Source organism: Eschrichtius robustus, chromosome 1 (assembly GCF_028021215.1).
Source record: "Eschrichtius robustus isolate mEscRob2 chromosome 1, mEscRob2.pri, whole genome shotgun sequence".
Classification (NCBI taxonomy): Eukaryota; Metazoa; Chordata; class Mammalia; order Artiodactyla; family Eschrichtiidae; genus Eschrichtius; species Eschrichtius robustus.
Genome location: NC_090824.1, coordinates 149,333,802 through 149,339,912, shown reverse-complemented (window position 1 = coordinate 149,339,912; position 6,111 = coordinate 149,333,802). Strand labels below are relative to the sequence as shown.

At 39.6% G+C, this 6,111-nt stretch overlaps 1 protein-coding gene across 1 annotated transcript in view; it reads left to right on the top strand.

Annotated features, from left to right (window-relative positions):
* Positions 1 to 206: 206 nt before the first annotated feature.
* The window catches only part of ASB7 (ankyrin repeat and SOCS box containing 7), a 50,625-nt gene continuing 44,720 nt past the window's right edge, over positions 207 to 6,111 (top strand). Inside the window, exons 1-2 of the mRNA XM_068556765.1 lie at positions 207 to 642; positions 814 to 912. The gene's annotated coding sequence lies outside the window, so the exon portion shown is untranslated. The remainder of the gene's footprint in view (positions 643 to 813; positions 913 to 6,111) is intronic.

Sequence of the window (6,111 nt, the reverse complement as noted above, 5' to 3'; positions counted from 1 at the left end):
CGAATGCACAGGCGGCTTTACGGCAGGCAAGGGGTGGGTGCTGCTGGGGTAAGGAGGAGGGAAGGAAACAACCAACCAACCAAGTCGCCTCCACCCCCCCACCCCCCCACCCACCCCGGACCTGGTTTACGGCTCCGGGCTCAGGCTCCAGTGCGGCTGCTGATTGGCTGCTGAAGGCTTGGTCCCATCCCAGTGACCCCAAAGTGCTGGAGGGAGGGGGCGGGGGTGGCTCAGTGCAAAGTGCATCCCGAAAGCCCCCTGCCTGGAGTCCCCGCGGCTGGCACTTTGGACCCTGAATGACCTGGGACGTCGCTGCCCCGAGACCTCCCGTGTCCCCTCGTAGCTGGGAGCCTCCGGCCCGGAGCGCGGCAGCCCCCTGCTCCGAGCCCTCAGACGGGGACTGCCCCCCCACACGAGCCGGGACTTCCTCCCTGCACCCCTGCCCCGAGGCTGCCCGGCGGCTAGGACCGCCGCCTCCAGTCTGCTCGGCAGTCTGGATGCTCGCCGGGCTGGGGCCGTGAGGCATCGAGGAGGATCAAGAACACCCGTGTCCGGCCCTGCCTGGGCTGTTTCTTCAATGGAGAAGTTGGTGAGTGTGGAGGAGGCTGAAAGAAAGAAGAGAAGCAGCAGCTGAGGAGACAGGTAAAGTCAGTTACCTCCCCTGAGGGGAAGGGGGCTGGCCTGGGAGGGAGGAGAATCACTGCTTCTTCCTGCTTGCCTTTTACCTGTCTCTTTCTCTGCTCCCCTTTCCTCAGAGCCCCCCTCCTCCTCGCCCCCGGGGTACTGCACCACTCACAGGTTTCTGATTTCCAGGTTTGAGCTGGCTGGCTAGGGGAGGCGAGAGAGCAGGAACGGGGCTGCCCACCCACCAGAGAAGCAGCAGAGAGCCTCTGACCAGCATCCTCCATAAAGGTAATAAGCCAGCCCTCCCCTCCCCCACTGTTTATTCCTGGTCCCTACTCATTAAGCAGTGCTTTATTTTCAGGATGGTTACCTGGGCATGCAACCCTTTCCTGGCTCCCAGTTTCCCAGCAAAAACAAAAACACTGCCCGTGCCCCAATCCTTAACATTTTAATAACTTTTCTTTCCCAGGACCATGTTTTTCCCCTTTCTCTGTGTACAGTGTGTTTCCATGTTTTGCATTATCTTTTGGTGCACTGTACCATTTACCCTGCTCAGAGACTTTGAGACCTTTTTGTAGCTCCCCCTGCCCCTCTTACTCTCATAGGAATTCCTCAGTTCCTTGTTAATGGCTTGTTAATTCTGAATGACTCTGCTTTTCAGTTAAACCGCAACTTTCTGTTTTCCCCTATTCTTTCCTATCATCTTTCCTCTACCTCCATCAGAAAATCTTTTGAGTTACCTAACTGACAAGGGTTTGGTAGAGGAAGGTACAGTAATAGCTTGAAATTTGTGAGTTTCAGAAAATAATGTGACTTTTTTTCTCTAGTGAAAAGTGAATCTGTGTACCTTAGTAGTATGAATGGTATGAAAGCAATACTCCCTCCCGAAGCACTTATGTATAATTAACTCTTTGGGCTTTTGTGTGTTTCTGTGTGACAGATGTGGATGGGCTCTGAAACTCTTATAAAAAGATAAATCGTATTTGTTATACCTCATTTTCTAATACTTATAAAACTTTACACAATATCTTGTTAATCACTTGACAGTCAGGAATTTTAAAACAAAAGAATGTTTTAGTGTGTTTAGAATCTAGGGTTTTATTTTGGCACTCTTCATAAGATTTCTCATTTCAAAACCCTTGCAGAGAATTTGTTAAATTGAAATTTAAGCATCTAATTCATGTGATCACATTTCTGCTGCTGTATTTCATTGCTGCCTCTGAAAATGCACTGAAGGTAGGTTTAGGACATTCATGTAAGTCCTAAAGAGGGGATGTGAACAGGGAAATTATGTAAGAGTTAATTCAGAAATTAGCCAAATGAATAGCTTCTCTAACATCCAATAGCAGGAGTATAAAGTGACTTGTTAATCTCAGAGTTATTTTAATATCTCAGATTGTTTAGGGAATTTTAGGTACAAAGAAGTACTTAAAATAGCAGAAGTTGTTAGGAAATCTTTGACTTACTCTGTTCTACTGGCTTTCTGCCTTCCAGAAAAAGAAATTAATGTCTTTCCTGCTTCTTCTAATTGTCAAGGTACAGCTAAAGAGACTTTTAAGGGGCTCTGAGGGTTTGCATATTCTTGAGACCTGGAACTGGACACCAAAATGAGAGTGTATGCTACTGAATGGGATTTAAAATCAGTATCTACCAATGACTATTACACAGTGAACATTTAGGGCACCCTTTGTATGTATATATAGGGTCCACTTCATTTCAGTAAAAGCTAGGTAGAATGAGGTTTTCATTATTTAAATATGTGAATCACTAGAGAAATGCCTAATGATTCCTTTAGAACTTTTAAAAAAATGCTAAAATACTTGAAATATGTTTTTAAGGTAAAAATGAATTATGTATTTTCTATTGAGGCCTTCTCAGTTAAATATATTTCTGCTTTAGATTGAACTCTAGTATGTTTTCAGTTCTGAGGGATATTATCACCTGTGCTGAGTCAAGTATGTAAAGTAAAGAGAGGACACTGCTTTCCTCTGGTTTCCAGTCAGTTCATTCTCATTGCTTAAATAATGTTTCGTTGATCCTCTCAGCTTTTAATGATTTTTCTAAGATTACAGAATATATATAAATTGTCAGCATCTGTTCCTAATATTAGCATGATTGAGAGTATTTGGTCTAGATTATGCCAGTCATGTAAAATATTTAATTTAGTACTTCGTTACCAACATGGCCAGTTAGGTAGTTTATCTTTTACGATCTGGTAGTTCACTTTGTGTTAATTCTGTTGTCACTCACATGGTTTTAAAAAGAAAAAAAATTTTAAAACACCCAATTTTTTTGGTAACCAAGTAAGATTTATGATCACATAGGAAGAATCACTGATTTTAATTGAAGTGATGCATTTTGAGTATGCTATGGCCAGTACTTATCTTCTTCATACCTAAAGTGATGCCATTCACAATTATGACACATATAATCTCTCTTTATTTGATAACACAGAAGTACATACTGTCCCTAAAAAGTCTAAAGTCAGGAAGTTTCTATAAGCATATCTAATACCTGACTTTCAGCCTTTCATTTCATTCTCAACAGAAGGCATGCCCTATGTGGAATGCTTGTCTCATTTCTTACAAACTTAGGTACCGACATGAGGTTGCTAAGGTGGTAATGCCAGACATGGGTTAATGAGATAAGATTGACAAGACTTCATCATTTATAATACTTGTGATTTATGCTTTGAATTGGGTCTGGGTAAGTGAATTACAGAATTTCCTCTATTGCCTTGTCCACGTTTCATGAAATTTGTTGGTCTTTCTATTAGAACTTAGGAGACTTATAGATAAGTCTTGCATGATAATAAATCCTTATGTTATATGGAGGCCCAGTAATTTGAAGGAAATACGAATACCCTCACTTGTTTTGAAACATAAACACTATGGTACTTTGTTGAGTGATACTAAAATAACACTTCTACTTCATTTTGGGTTCCAGGCTCTTAGTTATACGAGTAGACCTCGTTAACATCCATCTCACCCATGTCGCACACTTTGGGCATTGTAGTGTTTCTGCATCCATCTTCCTTCTTAGGACTTGTGAACTATTGGTTTTTTTGTTTTTTGTATTTTTTCTCTCCTCAGAGCCAGTATCCTTGGAGTTGCTGATTTTATTTCCTTTCCAGCCTGTATCTCTGTTTACTCTGCAAAGAAATGCTTATTTCTTTTTTTGAGTAGCAAGCTGTTATCTTGTTTCTAGTTTGTGTGAAATCTGAAAGCACAGTTCTAATGTGTGTCACTTAATCAAAAAAATGTGTGGCCTTTTAGTGAAAATAATATGTAAAAAGCCATTAATGACTAATCATTTATGCCAAAGGAAACTGGGGACATGTGGGCAAATTTGGTGGAAGTTATATAATTTTAGACAAATCTTAAGTATATTTTGTTTTATAGCTATTTTATTCTTTATTCTGTGAATATAGATTTCTTTTAATTATATGAAACAAGCTTTGGTTTTAATTTAATGAGGTTCACTTGGCATCTATATAGAAATTAGATGGCAACATTTTAATTCCTAAATTTATAGTTTCTAATATGGTCAACAGTATAAAAGCTCGGATGCCTAGATTGTTTTCTTTTGTAAGAAAAGTGTAGAGTAGAAAAGATGAATTCGTAAAATTTAAACACACCATTAACATTGGGCAGTAAAATCTTATATAAAAGTGATATACATTGGGAAGCAGCTCATTTTGATATATAATTCTGAAGTCTTCCTTGTTAGTATGTTTTTTTTTTCTTTTTCTGACTGTGAAACCTAGAATGGGATTTCTAAAGATTGCACCCTCAGAGTTTTAGTCATTCTGAGTCAACTTACATTGTACATATGTTTATTTAGAAAATTGCCTCCTTCGTCATATTTTTTTATTTTATAGGTCACTACCATGAGCTATCAGACTTTCAAACTTGCACTTTTTGAGGGGGAATAGACTTTTTTCCATCCTCATCTCTGGGCTTCCTTTGTAGTTTTTAATAGGTAACTTTACCACTGGATATTGTATTTACTAAGTTCAATAGTCTTTTTTCCCTGTACTTATACATACATGGATGGTTCTACTCTAGTAAGTGCAAACTCTCATAAAATTACACCAAGATGAAATTAACTTGTCTGATGCTTTGAACTATTAGGATATTTTGGTAATAAGTCATTGGCCTTCATAATTTAAGGTATGCAGTTGACAGGGGTCATGTGTGCATGTTATGTGTGTCTATGTGTTTTTTTCCCATAAAGACTGAAGCGATTTTTTGGTTTAAATCTATGGTTATTATTTATAGAGCTTGGTATTGTCAGAAAAGAGAAAAAGGATCTTAACCATTCTAGGAGTATTTGATTCATTTGAAGTATGCAGAACTCTCTATTAAAGTTCTACCCAGAGATAATACCAGTGGCCAAAGCCTAGTAGTATGCCAGGCATGTGTCAGGCACTCAGTAGACTTTCATTTGTCTAATTGAAGCAGACCGTGTGGGATTATCACAAGTTACTATTGTTTGTGCGTCTTTCTTATAAGAGAGCAATAATTGAGTCACTTTGACTTTTAACAAAGCCTTTCTTGATATTATTAATAAATTAATACCATTTCATATTCTCCTCAACCCCCACCTCACATGTCCTCCCCACCACTCCGCTGCATTCATGGAAGTGGTGATGGCTATATGGAAAGCAACAACAACAAGAACAAGGACTCTTAAAGGCTCAAGACCATAGAGGGTCATCTCCACTTTTCTTGGGAGGCAGGGAGTACTGAGGATGCACTTAGAAGTAAGGCATTCAGTGGTGTTCATTCTTGCACTGTAGGTGTAGCTCACATGTGAAGTAATCACATGTTCCTTTGTGGAAATGCTGCAGGCTCATCATTGGAGACATTGGTTTGCATTTTTTATTTTAGTACAGTTCTAGAGTTATGGAAAAATTGCGAAGGTAATACAGAATTCCCATATACTGCACACTCACCTTCCCCTAATTAACATCTTATATTAATAGATACGTTTTCCACAATTAATGAACCAGTAATGAACATTCTTATTAACTAAAGCCCATACTGTATTCAGATTTCTTTAGCTTTTACCTAATATCTTTTTTCTGTTCTAGGATCCCATCTAGGATATCACATTCCGTTTAGTCGTTTCTTTAGGCTCCTCTTGACTATGACTGTTTCTCAGACTTCTTTGTTTCCTTGCTTTTGATGACCTTGACATTTTGAAGAGTACTGGTCAGGTATTTTGTAGAATGCCCCTCAATTGGAATTAGTCTGATATTTTCCTCATGATTAGGCTAGGTCTATGGGTTTTGGGGAGAAAGAGCACAGAGGTAAATTGCCATTCTCATCATATCATACTAACAACATGACTTGGCACTCTTGATATTGACTGATCACCTGGCTGAGGCAGTGTTTTTCAGGTTTCGCACTGTAAAGTTTCTTCCCCCCTCCCCCATACTATCCTCTTTGAAAGGAAGTCACACTTAAGGAGAGAGGAGTTGTG